The sequence below is a fragment of the Triticum aestivum genome, chromosome 3B (assembly GCF_018294505.1).
Source record: "Triticum aestivum cultivar Chinese Spring chromosome 3B, IWGSC CS RefSeq v2.1, whole genome shotgun sequence".
NCBI lineage: Eukaryota > Viridiplantae > Streptophyta > Magnoliopsida > Poales > Poaceae > Triticum > Triticum aestivum.
In genome coordinates, this window is record NC_057801.1 from 733,342,742 (window position 1) to 733,363,206 (window position 20,465).

Genomic DNA, 20,465 nt, shown 5'->3' on the forward strand with positions numbered 1-20,465 from the left:
GATACGGTGTCCGGCCCCCCTCCCTGAGACCACGCCGGATCCCGTGTTAATCAAAATGTTGGAGGTTGCACCTTCGGAGGAGGGCGAAGGGGGGCACAGGGAAACTACCACCTCTGCCAAGGAGGCTTTTAGTAAGGAGGGAATCGAGAATCCCTCCTTCCAGGGGGAGAAGAGGACCACTTCCGAAGACCCGAAGGCCAAGGCCTCAAAGCGGGGAAAGAAATTTGCACCGGAAGGTCCTGTGCCGGGAAGAGCCCCGGCCGCACCGTCTCCCCAGAGGAATCAGCCCTCCAGCGAGCCGTAAGTAAAAAAGGGGGAATTTTGTAATAGGGGACACCCCTACTTTATTTCTAAGGGTAACCGAAGTTTTCACCTTGTAGTTCTGATGTCAGCCCATCTCAGCAGAGCTCATCTTCGGGGGACCTTCATCCGGAGATGATGGAGAGCGAAATGCCTCCATCTGCCGCCCGTCGGGCGGGGCGGACGACCCTGAGGTGTTGTCACCGAGGGTCTCCCCGAGTCCGGCAGGGCCGGGGAGTTCGGCACCCACTGGAGTACGGCCGGTGGAGCTGCAGGATTTGCTCAAGAGGGCGTCTATTTCAGAAGATCACCGCACATTAATGAGCATGGTGATTGAAAGGATCTCATCCGCCGAGAGCGGGTTGTATGAGGCCATCGGAAGTTTGCTGACGGGGTTTGAGGTACGCAAAAAATGACATACCTTTTGACAGTTTTGCACATGGAGTGCACCCTGTATAGATAGTAGCCCCTGAGACTTGGTATGCTGTCGAAAGCGACAGCGTGCCGAGGATCATAATCTCAGTTATAGAATGTCGCATTTCCTATGCAGGTGGCGGAACGTTCGGTGGCCAGCCGGACTGATGGAGTTGCCGAGCTGAAGAGGCAACTCGACGTTGCGGATGCGGACATCGCGCTGGTCAATAAACGACTTAATGAGTCACAAGGTAGGTGGTTGCTCCGCGGTCGCCTAGTAAGGGAGCTGATGCCCGTTCCTTACAACTTGTATGCCTGCAGATGGTGCCGCTGCTGTGGAAGACCTTCGAGCAGAGCTTGCTTGAGCCAAGGAGCAAGCCAGGAAAAGTGATGCGGCTGCCTCGAAGGCGGTGGAAGAGCTAAAAGCCGAAAAGGCTGCTCACTGCCAAAGCAGGGAGGAGATGGCCGGAATGGCCATGAAATTAAAAGATGCTACCGACTGCTATGAGGTTCTTGAAAGAGAACGCCGAGCGGAGCAAGAGGACCTGAAGAAGGCCGCCGCCGAAGCCAAGGATGCCTGTAGTGCGATGCGGGCTATGAAGGAGGAACTGCGTCAGGCCGGAGACATTGCGGCTGGAAAGCCCTTTCTGCTGCGTAGGAAGTTCACGGATCCGAAGTATGCTCAGTAGGGCCGATTGTGTGGTGCGGGGGTGTTTGCAAAAAAGCTCTTTTTCACACTTAATCCAATGTATTGGTCCTTTGAAGGAGGTGATAGCATAGCAAACTAGGCAACCGGACTATAATGCTTTATCACTTTCACTTAGCCATAGGAGCTCGATGGTGGGGCTACTATATAGCCCCTAGAGGCACCGTGCTCTCCGAACTCGGGGCACGTATGTGCCTGACCGGGAAGCGGTCCTTCGTCAAAGCGGAGGAATTCTAAACATTCCAGCAGTCGATCGAGTGGTTGACCAGTCTCTCGCTATATCATGACAGTCAGTTTTCGGCTTTCTCTACTGAGGTGCTCGCCCGGCCTAACCGGGGCACAATTGCAGTAGTTCTCCTGGTGCCGCGTTAGCCGATGGGGCAGAACGTAAGGCAGCAAAACACAGGAGCCGGTCAAACCCAACATTTGACCAAAGACATGATTCGGAGCTGATGCATATAAGGCCTAACTCGAGACACCGAACACTCCCTGAGGTATTCGGTCTTTATGATATCGCCAGAACAATGCCCCTAAGCCCCTAGTGTCCAGGTACGGGCGGGAACTTCTGACTCGGCCGATGCCAAAACGCCAGCCTCCTCCTCGGTTATGGTAGGAAACCGGGGGATGTGTATCAACAAGAGACAGTAAGAAAGGTTTACGCAGGGTCTTAATCTGAAAAGAATCCTTGCAACAGGTCGCTGCTGCACGTCTGCGCCTGTGTCTCCGTTGTGCTGTATCCTGGACGGGTGTAGCACTTGCTTCATCTGTAAAAGAGAAGAACTTAGTTTGAAAAAAAATCATGCAAAAGATGTATTTAAAATAAAGTATGATTTGGAAGATGAATAAAGTTGAGCTTTATTGGCTCTCGTCGTTTATACATGCGGCCCCTTGTAAAGAGGTATGCGGCTGGGAAGCCCCTTGTTTATTTACGCCGGACTCGCCTAACCGTGTCCGAGGTCTGAATGACCTGTTTTTAGGGGCTCTGACCAGCAAGGTCGGATTAGTGTGTGGCTGTCAAGGCAGTCTCACGTTTTCCATGGTCGAGGAACACTCGGAGTTACCCTTTAATGAGATTATGCCGCGTGGACCAGGCATTTTAAGCGTAAGAGACGCGTAATGCGGTATTGCGTTAAAGCGGGCGAAAGCTTCGCGTCCCAGTAGTGCTTGATGGCCACTTTTGAATGGGGCGATATGGAAAATGAGCTTTTCGCGACGGAGGTTGTCGGATGAACCGAACACAACCTCTAGTAGTACAGAGCCTGTACAATTGGCGTAAAGGCCTGGCGTCACTCCTTTGAAGGAAGTGCTGCTACAGCGAATTTTGGTAGGGTCTATCCCCATTCTGCGGATGGTGTCCTGGTATAGTAGGTTTATATCACTGCCGCCGTCCATTAGGAATTGTGTGAGTTGTACTCCGTTGATTATGGGATCCAATACCAAAGCAGTCCCTCCTGCATTTCGAACACTTCTGGAGTAATCCTGATGGTCGAAAGTAATTGGGTTAAACCTCCAATTTCGGGATTCTGCTGGGGTGGACCGTGCAGCACGTGTTTTAACAGGTGCCGCACTATTTTTCCTTGTTATCACATGAAGTGAGTTTACTGTTTTGACTTCTAGTGGGAAAGTCTTCTGTTTTCCGGCGTGCTGCTTGTGGGGTTCGTCGTCTTCGCTTGGTGTGTCGAGCCCCTTGTGTTCGGCGTTAAGTCGGCCGGACTGCTTGAAGACCCAACAATCTCTGTGGGTATGGTTTGCAGGCTTCCCGGGGGTACTATGGATTTGACATATCATGTCCAATATTTTATTTAGGTTGGATAGCTCATCACTGTTGTCCTTAAGGGGCAGTGTTTTATTATTCCGCTGAGAGCTTTTGAACCCGGCGTTGACCGCCGTGCTATTTGGGCCATTTTCCTTATTCCGGCGCTGATCTTTTCTGCGTCATGATTTTCCATTTCCATCCCTGACCTCGGATGTACTGGGGTCGCTGGTGCTGCATCTTGCCAGCCAGCTATCTTCCCCCGCGCAAAAGCGGGTCATGAGGCTTGTTAGTGCGGCCATTGTTCTTGGTTTTTCCTGACCGAGGTGTCTGGCAAGCCATTCGTCTCGGACGTTGTGCTTAAAGGCTGCTAAGGCTTCGGCGTCCGGACAGTCGACTATTTGGTTCTTTTTGGTGAGGAACCTGTTCCAGAATTTGCATGCTGACTCTCCGGGCTGTTGAGTTATGTGACTTAAATCATCTGCATCCGGAGGGCGGACATAAGTCCCCTGAAAATTTGCTCGAAACGCATCCTCGAGCTCTTCCCAACTTCCAATGGTATTTTCTGGGAGGCTTTTGAGCCAATGCCGAGCTGGCCCTTTGAGCTTGAGGGGTAGGTATTTTATGGCATGGAGATCGTCTCCTATGGCCATATGTATGTGTAGGATATAATCCTCAATCCAGACTCCGGGGTCTGTTGTTCCGTCATATGCCTCTATGTTTACGGGTTTGAATCCCGCTGGAAATTCATGATCCAGTACCTCGTCGGTGAAACATAGTGGGTGTGCGGCGCCCCTGTATTTGGGTGTGCCATTGTCTTCAAACACTCGGCGGGTTGTGTTGCTTCCTGGAGTCTTCTTTTTTGGCCCATAGATGGACCTGACCGGGTCATCCTTTTTGCGAGGATCTTTATGTGGATCCTGTGCCGGCTTGTGTGTGGCGCCCCTTGCCGCTCTTAGCCTGTCATCTGGTCGTCTATCCGGCCAGGCGGCCTCTTTCTTTTTTGACTGTGGGGGCTCTACGGCCTCCTCGTCAAATTCGGGCAACAGCTTGCGCTTCGGGTAGCTCTTTGCCTGGTGACTAGCGCCATATTTATCTGCGGTATTGAGTACTTTGCTCCATCTCATTCTGAGTGTGTCCTCCGCTGTTTTGAGCTTCCGCTTTTGCTTCTTCAAACTTCTTGCAGTGGCGACGAGCCTTTTATGAAGGTTCTTATGCTCCGGTGATGTGTTCGGCGTGAGATCGTCTAGGCTCTTGTTTTCGCCGGGGATGGGTTGCTTGTCCAGTTCATCCTGTTTGGATGGTTGCTTGGTAGCATGTTTGTCGTCCACTGCTTCGGCCTGCTCTAGGGCCGGGTCAGTATGGGTGCCGTTTTTATCAAGGCGGGACTTCGGGCGGCGCTTGCGTCGCCGTTTTGGTTGTTTGTTGGGGGAGTTGTCCTTCGCCACGTCCCGTTGTTCCTCGTTGTCGCTTCCTTTTTGTGTATCCACCATCTATACATCATGAGTTGGGGTGGCTTTCCAGTGCCCAGTAGGCGCTGGTTCTTGGTCGTCTCCGGCATCGTCGTCCATACCGTCGATGTCTTCGGAGTCGAAGTCTAGCATGTCGGTTAGATCATCGACAGTGGCTACTAAGTGGGTGGTGGGTGGGCTTTTAATCTCTTTGTCGTCCGCATCCCAACCGTCCTGACCGCAGTCCGGCCAGGGCTCTCCTGATAACGAGAGATACTTTAGCGAACTCAAGATGTCGCTGAAAGGTGAGTGTTGAAGGATGTCCGCAGCGGTGAACTCCATGATCGGCGCCCAATCGGATTCGATTGGAGGGGGTGCGGGAGGTTCGGAGTCCGGCGAGGAGTCCGGCACCTCAGAGTCACGAGCTTCATGAGGGACAAGGTTAGTGTTCGGTTCTATCGCCGTGGAGGTTGCAGCCCCCGAGGCGGTGTCTAGCCACCCGTCCTCAATCTGTGCTGCCGGCTCCGAATTGAAGATCGGAGCGGACTCGAGTGCGGCCTCCAGGGTACTGTCTGGCTGCAGAGCTAAATCATGCCCGTCGTGACAGTGCAGCGTGCTTGGCTGTGGCTCGAATCCATCGAAGATCAAGTCCCCGTAGATGTCAGACGTGAAGTTCAAACTTACAAATCTGACCTGACGGCCAGGGGCGTAGCTTTCGATCTACTCCAGATGGCCAAGCGAATTGGCCCGTAGTGCAAAGCCGCCGAATACGAAGATCTGTCCGGGGAGGAAGGTCTCACCCCGGACTGCGTCGTTGTTGATGATCGAAGAAGCCATCGAGCCTATCGGTGACAACACAGAGGAACTCTCAATGAAAGCACCAATGTCGGTGTCAAAACTGGCGGATCTCAGGTAGGGGGTCCCGAACTGTGCGTCTAGGCGGATGATAACAGGAGACAAGGGACACGATGTTTTACCCAGGTTCGGGCCCTCTTGATGGAGGTAAAACCCTACGTCCTGCTTGATTGATATTGATGATGTGGGTATTACAAGAGTAGATCTACCACGAGATCAAGGAGGCTAAACCCTAGAAGCTAGCCTATGGTATGATTGTTCTTCGTCCTACGGACTAAAGCCATCCGGTTTATATAGACACCGGAGAGGGCTAGGGTTACATAGAGTCGGTTACAATGGTAGGAGATCTACATATCCGTATTGCCAAGCTTGCCCTCCACGCCAAGGAAAGTCCCATCCGGACACGGGACAAAGTCTTCAATCTTGTATCTTCATAGTCTTGGAGTCCGGCCGATGATGATAGTTCGGCTATCCGGACACCCCCTAGTCCAGGACTCCCTCAGTGGACGTGACCTCTCACTGCGTCCTCCATTTGAAGCGGCACGCCGGCCGAGGGCGCCGCCCACGGCACTCCCAGTTGTACCCGCCTCCTCGCCGCATTCAAAAACCTACATTTACTAGCAAGATGCACATGCGTTGCACGGAACATCAAGATGCATTTGTATGAGTACTTTATCTTGTGGGAGAAAAGGATGAACGAGGGAAGGCCTTATTTGAAAATGTGGAGAGGGTTGTGGGTATCTTTTTTGCAAAATTGCCATAGTTTCCTTCCTATCAGTCAGATATAAATCGGACGGCCTATACTGCAGGATGGCAGGCACACCATCATCACCAACTCTGTTTTTATAAGAGTAGAGATAGAGAAACCCATGTGGAATGCGAGAAACCCACTCCAGCCACACATGTCCATTCAGTAGTAGGACACCGGCCAAGCTCCTCCTTCCACCATTTTCTCCACTCTTTCGGTGGCATCTGACGAGCAGGAAGAGCAGTTCTCCGACATAAAATCCGTCTGGGTGGCCCGCCGAGCCCGGTAGTTACGAGCGAGGAAGCTCGTTGCTCCACCTACCTTGCCTAGCCTGTCGGAGGCAGTTGCCGCACTAAGCCAGCACGTGGTTCCGCAGCTGGCCGCTCCAATACAGCTCGAGGAAGTGTGTCGACTTGCTCCACGTCGGCTTGTCGGTGAGCATGGCGGCACGGGCATTGTCGCTGCCCTCGAAGCTGTCGTGTCGTACGGCGCCTCTAGTGCCTGCAACTGTGCCATCCGTGGTCGACGCACGCGTAGCCGTGCCATGCAGGCAGAGAAAGAATCCGCCGCGGATGTCGACGAGGTAACGGCTAGCACGTGTCCGCCCGCTGCCATCATCGAGGAGAAGTAGAACACGGGAGGCCGCCGCCGATTTTATCCCATGAAGGCCACCGCTGAGGCAACACCAGCGAAAACAGCCAATGTCTTGCACGATTCTTCTTCAGCCGGATGCTGGAGGAGGACAAAGAGATCGGGCGGTGACCATTTAGATTAGGTATATTACTTCTACTAGGCTGGTTGTAATGGGGGTATTATAAGTAGTATCATGCATGCCATCTAGGCAAATTTGATGTGGCGTAGAATTAAATGAAGAAAGAGAGGGTTGAGTATCATATTATGATACCGTATGGAATTAAGTTACTCCCACTATGGTTAGTATTAGGCCATGTTTGGTTCAACCTCCTCCCAAGGGGTTTGGAGAGGAATGGAGGGGAATTTGGCTAGTACATGATTTAATCCCCCACAATCCCTGTTAATCCCTGTTAAAACCCCTTAAACCACACATGCCCTTGTTATCACATAGTCATAATGCAATTGTTATGCATGTTAATCTAAGCCCCCGTTAATCTAGTGCCAGTGTTGATTTGATGTGATGGCACTTCTTTGATAATGGCACTTTTTCATACTGTCACTGTAATGCCATTGATAACATATGAGATTTTGTTGTTAATCATATGCCGCTGCAAAAGATGACACTGCTTAAATAACCCTGTTACATATTTGTACAAACAGGGTTGTTTATCTCCATATGGTGTCTATTTGTGCAAACAGAAGCACAAACCTCAATTTTAGTGGAACCTGTTGTCAGATAACCTCGCGGTGCTTGAGGTATTCCTACATTCTTAACTAGGTAGAATGACCAACGCAAGATGAAATAAGCTTATGCGTACGTTGACCGATGAGGAGCCATAATTAAGCTGGAGGCGTCTCTTATTTTCTTTCGAATGGGCAATGAGCTGGAGAGCTGGAGAGTGTCTCTAATGGGCTGCCTCTAGTGTTAAGGCCCTCCAGTACGAAACACGGGCATCCGACTGGGCCGATACAAAAGCCTATCCGTCTTAAAGCCCATTTGTTTTTTTGCGAGGAGAAGCCCATATTTCTTGAAGAGGGGGTGATCCCAGAAAAACCCTCCTTCCTCCTCGCTTTCACTTATACTACAGCTCGCAAATCTCAAAAAACTTATACTGCAGCTCGCTGGACTCTCCCGCTTCCGTCGCCCCCCGATTCCTCCCGCTCCCCATCTTCCTCTTCCTCACTCGTACAGAAAACCCCCGATCACCCTCTTCCTCTCTCGTACAGAAAACACCTTCTCCTCTTCTTCCACTCCTATAGAAAACCCTAGCCCTCCTTCTTCCCCACTCACACTGCCACTAGGCTCGTCTCTCGCTACTCTGCTCAAATCCATGAGCTCGGCGCGATGCCCAGCGCCAAGAAGATGAGGCCCCCACCGGCGGCTATGCCGGTTGTAGATCCCACACCCGGCAGCGTGGGAGAAGCGGCGAGCCCCCCCCCCTCCCCCGCCCAACTCGGATCTGAGGAACCCATAGAATCTCTAGTGGACTGCATCAGTGATCTCCCGGATGACATCCTTAGGGAGATCATCTTGCTTCTCCCCACCAAGGATTGCTGCCGCACACAAGTCCTATCAACTCGGTGGTGCTCTCTATGGCGCACCGCGCCCCTCAATCTCGATGGTCGTCAGATATCTTTGCTTCCTGAATTTGATCACCTCAGAGCCATCGTCTCCTATCACCAGCAGGGCCCCGTTCAACGCCTATGCATCTCGACACACTACCTGATGTCCATACACTGCATGGTGGGCGCTTGGCTAACATCCCCTGAATTCGAAAAACTCCAGCAGTTTGAGTTCTACCATTACCATGAAAGTTTCATACCATGAATCGAACACCAAGAATTTGTGCCCACACCTTCGATGTCCATCTCGTGGTTTTTCTCCTCTCTCCACACCGCCACCTTCGCCCGATGCCATCTACCAAACGATCTGGTACAAATGCTTTGACTCCCACTGCTAAAAAAACTTTCGCTTGTGGTGGTTTATTTGTCGGAGGCCTCACCGCACAGCATCATCCACTCCAGTTTCCCTGCCCTGGAGCGCTTGCTGATTGTTTTGGGAATAGAAATCCCTCTGAGTTGTCTCCAAATAAAGTCGCCTCACCTTAAAAGCATTGGAATTTGTTTTGAAGGACAACAGCTCATCATTGAAGATGCCCTTTCACTTCAAAGGTTGATCCTTCATTATTGTTATAAACCTTCATAAATAATTGTTGTCTTTGTGCCCAAACTGGAGACCTTGGGAGTAATTCATGATCTGTTTAATGATCACAGCAAGTTGGTGTTTGGCTCCTCACTTTTTTAGGTACCGTATATTATCATCTACACATTTGTAATCATAAGCTTCATTTTTCATTTGTGCGCATAAGTTTTATATCATCTTGGAGTACACTTTGGGTACTAACATTATGTTATATGCTCAATGAAGAGTTCATCCATGGATAGCCTATAAATGCCGTTGGATTCTGTCAAGATCTTATATATCGGAATGTTTAGTTATGATCTGAACATAATTATTGGCTTGCTGCGATGCGTTCGATGTCTGGAGAATTTATATATAGAGGTGATGATTTCATGCACATTGAAGGCCCATATATATTGTATTAGAATTAACCATTCAGTTATCGCCCTTTCGACATACTCTTTTTTCAAACCTTAACTGTTTTCAATCTTCATGCATACTTAGGCACTAACACATGGAAAAAACATATTACCACTCGGTGGTGTAATAAGCACCATGATTTTCTCAGTTCTCATGACATTCGTTTGAGGGCAATAACGATGGAAGGATATGCATCCAACCAGGCAAACAGAAACTTTGTCACATTCTTCCTATTGAATGCGAGGTTTCTATTGTCCATGAGGCTTAAGTTTTTCAACAAGAGATTTCTCATGGACGGACATGTTGAACAGCAAAAAAAGAAGTTTCTGGTGGACAAATGGGCTTCTGAACGTGCTCGGCTTCTATTTACAACAACTTGTAGTCATCCTCCAATAATTTTTTTTGCACAGGATGTTGATTTTATGGATCAAACCGATCCATTTGATTGTGACTGCGAAAAACAATGGTTGGGTTAGATGTTATTGCCATGTTCAATCTGGATTTTGTCTAAATTTGATGACAATTAATCCTTGGGCTTTTTGTAACGTTTGTAATCCTAAGTTTCATGTTGTTGCCTTTGTACTCCCCTCCGCCTGCCACTACACTGCCACATCTTCCATGGCTCTTGCTCGTTCCCGTCCGAGGCCTCGCCGTCGTTCTCCGCCTTGGTTCGCTTGTTGTGCCTGCCGCTGTCTGGCGTTGTCAACATGGTCAACAACCGAGAGGAATCAGGAGATGATTGTAAGTCGGGTGGTAGGTGCGACATATGCCAATGGATGGCTTATCATTGTGGGAGCCAGTAAGACATCGTCGGTGCCTGGAAACGGGATAAGGCGAAGACATGCACGCCGGCGGATCTTACCCAGGTTAGGGGGCTCTCCGTGGAGATAATACCCCTACTCCTGCTTTGCGGGGTCTCCGCATGATCACTAGATCGATAAGAAGCTACAAGAGTCTCCTTGAGCTGTTCGGTGGGAGGAGGAAGAAGGGCAAGGCTAGCTCTCTTCTCTCCCTATGGTGGTGTCTAAAACTCTATGAGATCAACCCTTTGCATGGGTGTCCCGGGGGGTTTATACAGGCCTACCCCCGGGGGTACAATGGTAATCCGGCTGGGCGCGGGCCCTAGCCATCAGTGTCTATGGCCGCTGGCTTCTCCGCCGGTTGCTGGGGCCCGCCGACTGGTGGGTCCCGCCGGCTGCGGGCTCATTGGTCGACAGGCCAGCCCCACCACTTGGGGGTCTTGTCGGAGGCTGGTTAATGTTGCCTTGCCTCTGATGACGAGGGCTTTGTTGAGGTAAGCATGGCTGCAGTGCCGCCGCCTTGCGGGCTCTCATTGTAGCCTTACCTCGTCTTGTCTCCTTAATGGTGCGCGCGCCCCGAGGAGGGGGGCAAGCCGGCTATAGGAAGCCGGCCTGGCCTCAGGCCGGCTGGGGGAGGCCAGGCCGCCTTCGGGCGTCTCTCTGACCGAAGGGGCCCGCCGCCTACGGGTCGTACTGGGAGCCCGTCGTGAAGGGTGTCATGATCTGCATGGCAATAGTGCCACGCCGGACGGGTGATGGTCGTCCCGTACGGCGTACTGTAGCCATGCGTGTTCCCGAATTCGGGGGTGGCAGGGTCCACTGTTGCCACGCCCTGTCCCATCATCGTTATGGGGGTGCAGACTTTTAGGGCACGGCCCCTGGCTGCCTGCCTGGGGCCGGCTTCTTGGAATCGGTCTTCTTGGGCCGGCTTCTTGGAATCGGTCTTCTTGGGCCGGCTTCTTGGAGTCGGCCCTATCATGGCGTCCTCCAAGAGAGTTTATGGCTGGGCCGCCTTTTGGTAGCCGGCCTATGTGATAGCTGGCCGGAAGAAGGCGGCCCCGTGTCTTGGGCGCTTCAAGGCTCGGTCGGCCCATTGCTTTTTCTAAGGGCCAAAGGGAGCCGGTTAGGCTACCTGTGGTCATTTACTCTGACATTGTATGTGGAGAGGCAGACAGTAGGGACCCACCAGGGTCATTGCATTATGCAAGCAGGTGCCTCGTTATTACAAGCCAAAAAAATACTTCCTCCTAATTGTTTGACAACTAGGTCCCATGCCATTGTCAATGTAGTCAATAAACAAGAAAATTACACAACGAGCGGCTAACACCAAGGACCCAGCAGCTTGCCCGGTTGTTTTTTAGTTTTAGAGACGGAGCTCAACTGCGATGTGCGGGGGCTGTGGCCCGTCTAGCCCACGCTTACGCTTTTTTTAAGCACATGATGAGCCCAATTGATATCTTTTTTTCTTTCTGAAAATGGCTAGCCTAGTTTTTTTTGGAGAATACCCAATCGAGGCCTACTTGCTTTTCTCAGCCCTGCTAGGCTACAAATCTTTCAAGACGAGGAGGGATGTAAGTAGTAAGAAATGGGCTTCCCAAGAAAATGGGCTATAAGTAGTAAGAAATGGGTTGTAAATTTTTAAACCAAAGCCAACCGGCAATTACATTCAAAATCTTTTTTTTGTATTTCTCTACTCTTATAAAAAGCAGGGTTGGTGTGATGGTGTGCCTGCCATCCTGCAATATATGCCATCCGATCTATATCTAACGGATTGGAAGGAAACTATGACAATTTACCGGCACTCCTCTCCACATTTGTAGATAAGGTCTTCCCTCGTTCATCCTTTTCTCCCACAAGATAAACTACTCATACAAATGCATCTTGATGTTCTGTGCAACGCACGTGCATCTTGCTAGTCAAGATTTTAAATTTCATTCATTTTTTTGCAGAGAATTTTTTTTGAATTTTATTTTGATATAAGTTTTTAAAAATTATTTTTAACGTTACTTGAAATTTCGGGTTTAAAAGAGTTCAGACCCCACCGAAATATGCATAATTTCGTTGAATTTGTTAGCAGTGCCCAGAATATGGTCTGCAGTGCTAATAAAAAGAATATGGGCTTCAGAATATCCTTAAGAATTAGCAAATGGGTTGTAAATTATTGAAAATAATGGTTAATGGGTTGTATGCTATTTTCCACAGATTTGGAGGTTGACTTCTGGGCCTACTAGGTTGACGATGACGTTGTCCTAAAAAACGTTTTGACGGGTATGCAAGGCTTTGTCTAACTTAGTTAACACAGAGTAGTGACTGTTGGATGTCCATCCAATGGCCGTCGTGTTTCTTCAGTCTCTGATCTTCCTTCTCCAGCCGCCCAAACCAGCGCCGGCGGGACTACCTGCTCCCTCCTCCTATGGCCGGCTGTGTTGCTCCCAGGCCATCCCTCTAGCCACCCGTGCATCCTGTTATTCTGGCGACGTCAGCCTCACCCCGCAGCCGTCAGTCATCCCTCGTACTCCCCTCAGCGTGGGCATCCGCTGATGTGGCTTAGCCGGCTCCGGGTCATTCCCTTCTTGGGCCTCGCCCTCGTCCACTGCGTTTCTGCTCTCGGTGCGGCATGGTAAACATGGTCAACAAACAACAACCATCGGAAGAGGGATGTAAGTGGAGAGGCTGACAGCAGGGACCCACACAAGCAAGTGCCTCCTTATTAAGCAAAAATAGTGGGGCTTCTCCGGGTCGTTCCAGTCTGGGGCCTGGCCGTCATCCACCGCCCTGGTGCTCTCGGCGGCGTGGTCAACATGGTCAAAGAACGACATCCATCGGAAGAGGACTATAGTGGAGAGGCTGATAGCTGGGTCCATGGCCGCACGTAAGGAAGTGCCTCCTTATTACGTGCAAAATAATGATTCCTCCACCTGAAAGCTGATACCCGCCAGAAGGGCCTCTGTATTTTGTGAAAAAATGTTCCTCCCCCTACAGCTCGGACCCACCAGCTATATCTTCGCACGCAAGGAAGTGCCTCCTTATTACGCACAAAAAAATGAATACTCCCCCTGCTAGTTGGGACCCACCATAGTGGGAGGCTTACTTGTGGGCCTACTAACTTGATAGACGGAGGGCTTTGTCAACTTAGGCAATATGAACGATTCTAGCTCTAGTGACCGTGCGATGTCCATCCAACGGTCGTAGTGCTTCTTCAACCTCTAGTCTTCTTGCTCCAGCCGCCCAAACCAGCGTCGGTCGTGCCTCCTGCTCCTGCCTCCCGTGGTCGGCTCTGCTGCCGCGTAGGCCTAACCGCCCCACCCTACTCCAACCTCTGGCCAGGCCATCCCTCTACTCACCCACAACCCCTGTTATTCTGCAGCCCGGCAACCTCACACCGCAGCCGAACCAGCTAACCATCCTACTCCTCTCCGTGTGGGCATCCACTGCCACGTCTTCCCCAGCTCGGCGTCGTCCCCTTCCTAGGCCTCTCTATCGTCCACCACCTTGATGCTCTCGGTGCGGCGTGGTCAATGTGGTCAAGGAACGACTTCCATCAAAAGAGTAATGTACGTGGAGAGGCTGACAGCTGCGTCCACGGTCGCAGCAAGGAAGTGCCTCCTTATTACGTGCAAAATAATGATTCCTCCACGTGATAGCAGGGACCCACTAGACGGGCCACCATATTTCGCGAAAAAATGTTTCCCCCCTAACTGCTGGGACCCACCAGCTACATCTTCTCACGCAAGGAAGTGCGTCCATATTACGGGCAAAAAATTATGATTCTGCACCTGACAGCTGGGACCCACCAGCTATATATTCGCATGCAAGGAAGTGCCTCCTTACCTCCCTGACAGCTGGGACCCACCCGGTCGGACCGTACGTAGGGTTGTTTGTCTGGTCGCGAACGTGTACGTACATACTGGTCGATTGGTCTCTTTGCAGGCTGCAGCGATGACCCGTGGCCGAGTAAGGAAGGGCACGTGTTGTAGTAGAGGCACGGACGTAGCATGTCACGCAGTCCCGTCTATATCATGTACACGTATGTACAACCAGGGTGCAAGAAAGTAAATACAGTCACGTACGTACATATGGGCGGGTCTCGAATGCCTACTCGCGCATATGTACAGCCAGGGCTCGTGTACATGGAGAGGCAGCGGAGAGCAGTGACGGCGTCCTGTTCATCGGCAGCCAACTGGCTGGGTTGGAATGGACAAACTGTTTCATGTTCATCGAGAGGCAACAGAATGTGTCATGTTCATCGGGAGCCAACCGGCTTGGATGCAACAGCCGAAACAAGGCCTGGCGTACCACAGAACGGAGGAAACGGCCTTCTGTTTGACCGCCTACGGTCGAAACCAGATCCTGTTCACCGGGAGGGGTCCGGCATACCGCAAAACGGAGGAAACGGACTTCTCTTTGACCTCTTACGGTCAAAATGGGGTCCTGTTGATCGGAAAGGGTGTGGCATACCACAAAACAGAGGAAATAGACTTCTCTTCGACCTCCTACAGTCGAAATGGGGGTCGTGTTCATTAGGAGGGGTGCGGCATACCGCATAACAGGACTCCACGGGCTACTGTTCATCCACCATCGACCTTGTGACGCCCGGATAATCATGCTATAGTAATCCCACGTTAACGATGCCATGTCACCACTGTTACTGTTGCTAACCTCACATTGATTCGAAACCCCTTCAAATTTTAAATTCAAAATATGTCAAACAACAAAAATTTCAAGATTTGAAACAGAAATGTTCGGTGAGTGCCGAATATTACAAGGGTAATTATAGTAAAGAAAACATATTTTTAGAAAGTGCCTAAATATTTTAAAATGCATTAAAACAGAAAAGAGTAGTAAATAAAAGAAAAAGGAAAACACAAAAACAGAAAACAAAACTAAAAGGAAAAGAGAGGAAGAAAACCCCCCTGGATCGTGGCCCAATTGGGCCAACCCACCAGGCCCAGCCGGCCATCCACCCCCACTCCTTATCCACTCACCGCACCCCTCCCACTCCACCGACACCCCCACTTCCCCCACGAAAATATCTCCCCCCCCTCCCCCCCCCCCGATTGGATCGGGATCGAGGAGGAGGCCGCCGCTCGCCGCTCGAGCTCGACGACCGCCCCGTTGCCGTCGCCGTTGGACTCCATCGCCGGAGCGCTCCCCCGTCGGCCTGCTTCTCCACCGTCGCCCGGTCGTCCTCGTCTTCCTCGTCTCCTCCTCGCCGGTGACACGTCCCCGTCCTCCTCCCCAAAGGCCACACCGAGCCTCGCCGCCCCCTTCTCACCAACGCGGGTGAGAACCCCATCGCCTCCCGCCCTACTCATGCGCCTGCCGTGGCCTCGCTAATGCCCACTGCCCCGCGGTCGCGCTCACCGCGCCTGGTCTTCGCGCTCACTGCGACTAGGCCGCGCCCCCGCATCGGCCAAGCCCCGCCTGGCCCCCGCGGCCATGCCACCGGCCGGCCTCCCCTACTGCTGCACCTCGTGGCCGTCGCAGCACCGTCCAGCGGCTCCCCTGCCGCCCTGCCCTGCAGCCACCTCCACCGCCCCCTCACGCGACCCCGCCGTCCTCTGCTGCAGTCTGGCACTCGGCCGGCCTCGCCGATGCCGTTCTCGGCCAGCCTCGCCGCGGCCCTGGTTGTCGCCCGACCGCCCCGCTCTGACGCCCCCTTGCCGCGCTACTCCGGCTATCGCCGTGGCCGGCGGCCCCTTGGTGGCCTCGGGCCTCCAAGCGGGTGCACGTTACGCCCGTGCCCGTAACCGCACGGCTGGGTGCCCGTTAAGGCCCCTAGGGCCGTTGACATGTGGGGCCCAGCCCATGGAACATTTTAAAAAAAGAGAATTAGAAGTAAAAAAACAAATCTAAAATAAATAAATAAATTATTAATTAATTAATTAGTGAATTAATTAAGTTAATTAATCATGTTTAATTAATCTAATGAACTAGTTAGTTTAATTAAACAGTAATTAGATTAGCTAAATCCTAATTAACCTAAACAGAGTATGACAGACGGGTCCCACTGGACCCACACGTCAGTTTGACCAGTCAACACCTCTATTGACTGCTGACGTCGTGCTGGCGTCATGATGATGTCAGCTTACACTATTCTGGATAATGTTGAATTAAATTAATTAAATAAATTCTAGAAATGATTAAATCTTTTAAAATTAATATAAAATAAACCGTAGCTCAGATGGAAAAACTTTGTACATGAAAGTTGCTCAGAACGACGAGACGAATCCGGATATGTAGCCCGTTCGTCCGGCACACATCCCTAGCATAGCAAACACGCAACTTCCCCCTCCGGTTCATCTGTTCGAAAATGCGAAACACCGGGAATACTTTCCCGGATGTTCCCCCCTTCGCCGGTATCACCTCCTACCGCGTTAGGGCACACCTAGCACCATTACTTGTCTTGTCATGCATCGATATGCATCTGTTTGCATTGTATTCATTGTTTCTTCCCCGTCTTCTCTCCGATAGACTACGAGACTGACGCCGCTGCTGGTGCCCCGATCGACTACGTTGTTGACGACCCTTCCTTGCTAGAGCAACCAGGCAAGCCCCCCCCCCTTGATCACCAGATATCGCCTATTCTTCTCTATACTGCTTGCATTAGAGTAGTGTAGCATGTTACTGCTTTCCGTTAATCCTATCCTGATGCATAGCCTGTCATTGTTGCTACAGTCATTGAAACCTTACCCGCAATCCTAAATGCTTAGTATAGGATGCTAGTTTATCATCATTGGCCCTACATTCTTGTCAGTCTGCCTTGCTATACTATTAGGCCGTGATCACTCGGGAGGTGATCACGGGTATATACTATACATATATACATACTACAGATGGTGACTAAAGTCGGGTCGGCTCGAGGAGTACCCGCGAGTGATTCACGGATTGGGGGCTGAAAGGACCTTTGTCCCGATGGCCCTCTGTGTGGATCTTTGTGGCGGAGCGACAGGGCAGGTTGAGACCACCTGGGAGACAGGTGGGCCTGGCACTGGTTGGCGTCCACGGTTATTTCATAATAACACGCTTAACGAGATCTTGGTATTTGATCTGAGTCTGGCCACTGGCCTATACGCACTAACCAACTACGCGGGGAAGATATGGGCACTCGACGTCGTGGTATCAGCCGAAGCCTTCGTGACATCAGCGACTGAGCGGCGCGTGCCAGATTGGACCGCGTAACGTGACTTCCTTTGTAATGGAGGTTGCTAGGTCTGCTTCCGGCCGCCCACGCAACGTGCAGGTGTGCAATGGGCGATGGGCCCAGACCCCTGCGCGTATAGGATTTAGACTGGCGTGCTGACCTCTCTGTTATGCCTAGGTGGGGCTGCGACGTGTTGATCTTCCGAGGCCGGGCATGACCCAGGAAAGTGTGTCCGGCCCAATGGTATCGAGCGTGTTGGGTTATGTGGTGCACCCCTACAGGGAAGTTTATCTATTCGAATAGCCGTGTCCCTCGGTAAAAGGATGAACCGGAGTTGTACCTTGACCTTATGACAACTAGAACCGGATACTTAATAAAACACACCCAGACAAGTTCCACAGATAACCCGGTGATCGCTTTTCCACAGGGAGACGAGGGGAGGATCGGCGGGTAGGATTATGCTATGCGATGCTACTTGGAGGACTTCAAACTACTCTCTTCTACATGCTGCAAGATGGAGGCTGCCAGAAGCGTAGTCTTTGATAAGACTAGCTATCCTTCTCTTATTCTGGCATTCTGTAGTTCAGTCCACCGATATGGCCCTTTACACATATACCCATGCATATGTAGTGTAGCTCCTTGGTTGCGAGTACTTTGGATGAGTACTCACGGTTGCTTTCTCCCCCTTTTCCCCCTTCCCTTCTACCTGGTTGTCGCAACCAGATGTCGGAGCCCAGGAGCCAGACGCCACCGTCGACGATGACTCCTACTACACCGGAGGTGCCTACTACTACGTGCAGGCCGCTGACGACGACCAGGAGTAGTTTAGGAGGATCCCAGGCAGGAGGCCTGCGCCTCTTTCGATCTGTATCCCAGTTTGTGCTAGCCATCGTATGGCACTTGTTTAACTTATGTTTGTACTCAGATATTGTTGCTTCCGCTGACTCATCTATGATCGTGCACTTGTATTCGAGCCCTCGAGGCCCCTGGCTTGTATTATGATGCTTGTATGACTTATTTTACTTTTAGAGTTGTGTTGTGATATCTTCTCGTGAGTCCCTGATCTTGATCGTACACATTTGCATGCATGATTAGTGTACGATTAAATCGGAGGCGTCACCTCCAGCCTCCACCTGTGACTGTTCATCCACGGCGTCTCCCTCCTGCCTCCACCAGCTACTATTCATCCACGGGCTCCTGTTCATCCAACCTCCATCGGCTACTGTTCAACCAGCCCTCCACGGGCTACAATTCATCCTGCACTCCACTGGCTACTGTTCAACCATCCCTCCACGGGGTCCTGTTTATCCACCCCAACCGGCTCGATCGGGGTCATGTTCATCCAGCGGCAACGGCCTCTACTACCACGGGGTCCTGTTCATCCAACCCCCACCAGGAACTATTCATCCAACCCCCAACAACACTTAGTGTTCATCAAGAGGCAGCAGGTTCGATCGGCTTCAGTTAGCAGCAGTAGCGAAGGAATCACTCGATCGGGTTCAGTTAACAGCTCGGGATCGATCGATCGCTCGGGTTCAGTAATGCGTAGCCAATGAAATCGCTCGGGTTCAGTAGGCGAACGCCTCGCTCGGGTTCAGTTAGCACCCAATGCCTCGCACCCATGCATGTACGTGTACGATAGAAACGTGCAATCTCTCCGTGCATCGCTCGGTCCCGACCACCCACTGTAATCGGGAACTCCCCGATATTTTCCTCGCCCTCGCTTTTACCATGGTTTTTTCTATCATGTACGGCCCAAAGAATGTCATGCAGCTGCGTCTCCGGCCCGCCTAGGATGAAAAGCCCATTTTCTGTCATGATTTTTTGTCATAGAAGTAGGAGCCCACCACATCTATGATGATACCAGGTTTTGTCACAATTATCGTCATAGAAGTGCCATGAGCATGACAAAAAAAATTTCATTCTGCCCAAAATGTCACGGATGTGTATTTTTTTGTAGTGCAAGCACTATGAGACCGGCAAAACTAGGAAAACATAGCTAAGTTGTACCTTTTCCTTGCAAATACAACTTGAGTTTGATGATGACTTTCATGCTCAACTTGGAATCCCTTTCTTGTCCTCAACCACTTGTTGAAGAGACTCGAATTGCTTCCTCATATTGCAATGAGGGAAGCCTTAACTTAAGCCCATGTTCACATGTGCATTATCATGATGTGGACCGCAAGCTTCAAAGCTTATAACCTCTGGCTTCTCATCTTTCACTTGGACTCCTCGAACCCGATGACCATCACCACTTGATGTCATCCACACATAGGCTACTTGAGATCTTTCCTTTTTGATGCAAGCCCATGAGAAACACCTAACCCACAGAGACATAACAAACACATCGCATGGGTTAGGTAACAAAGCAAAATTCACAATTACTTACCATACCACTAGATCACTTGATCCCACATGGTATAATGTTCACGCTTTGAGAGTTGACCATCTAGATAATCTTCGAGCTTCGTCTTGGTCAACCAACATCTTTACTTCATGTACCATCTTGGTTTCTTGAAAGCCACAATGAACTCTTCATTTCCCTTCATTCCTTCAAGAAAGATATCACCAAAGACTCTTTCATGACCATATCAAGTTTCACTATGAATATCATATTGGCCATCATTTGCTCTTCTAAAAACTCCATCACAATCTCTTGAGAGGCACAATGATTTCTCCACTCTAGTTGCTTGCTTCAAGACTTGATCAACTGAAAACCCAACACATGAGCTTACCATAATCTTGTGTTGAAACCATAACTTCAATTCTTCTATTTGCTTATACTCTCAAGCCCTTGATCCTTAAAAGCCAACATATGTCAATCTTTGAGATCCTCTAACGAACTCCGCCTTGAATATATTTGGTTAGACATTAAAATCAATCTTGATGTCTTAAATATAAATCCCCAAAGACCAACTTGAAACCTCACTGGATATGGGACCTCGAGTGCCAAAACCTAGGTCCCGTGTGCACGGGGGTCAGGGACCCCATGTGCACAAGGTATCCAGACAGTTGACACTCGACCCCGTGCGCACGGGGGTCAGGAGACCCATGCGCAC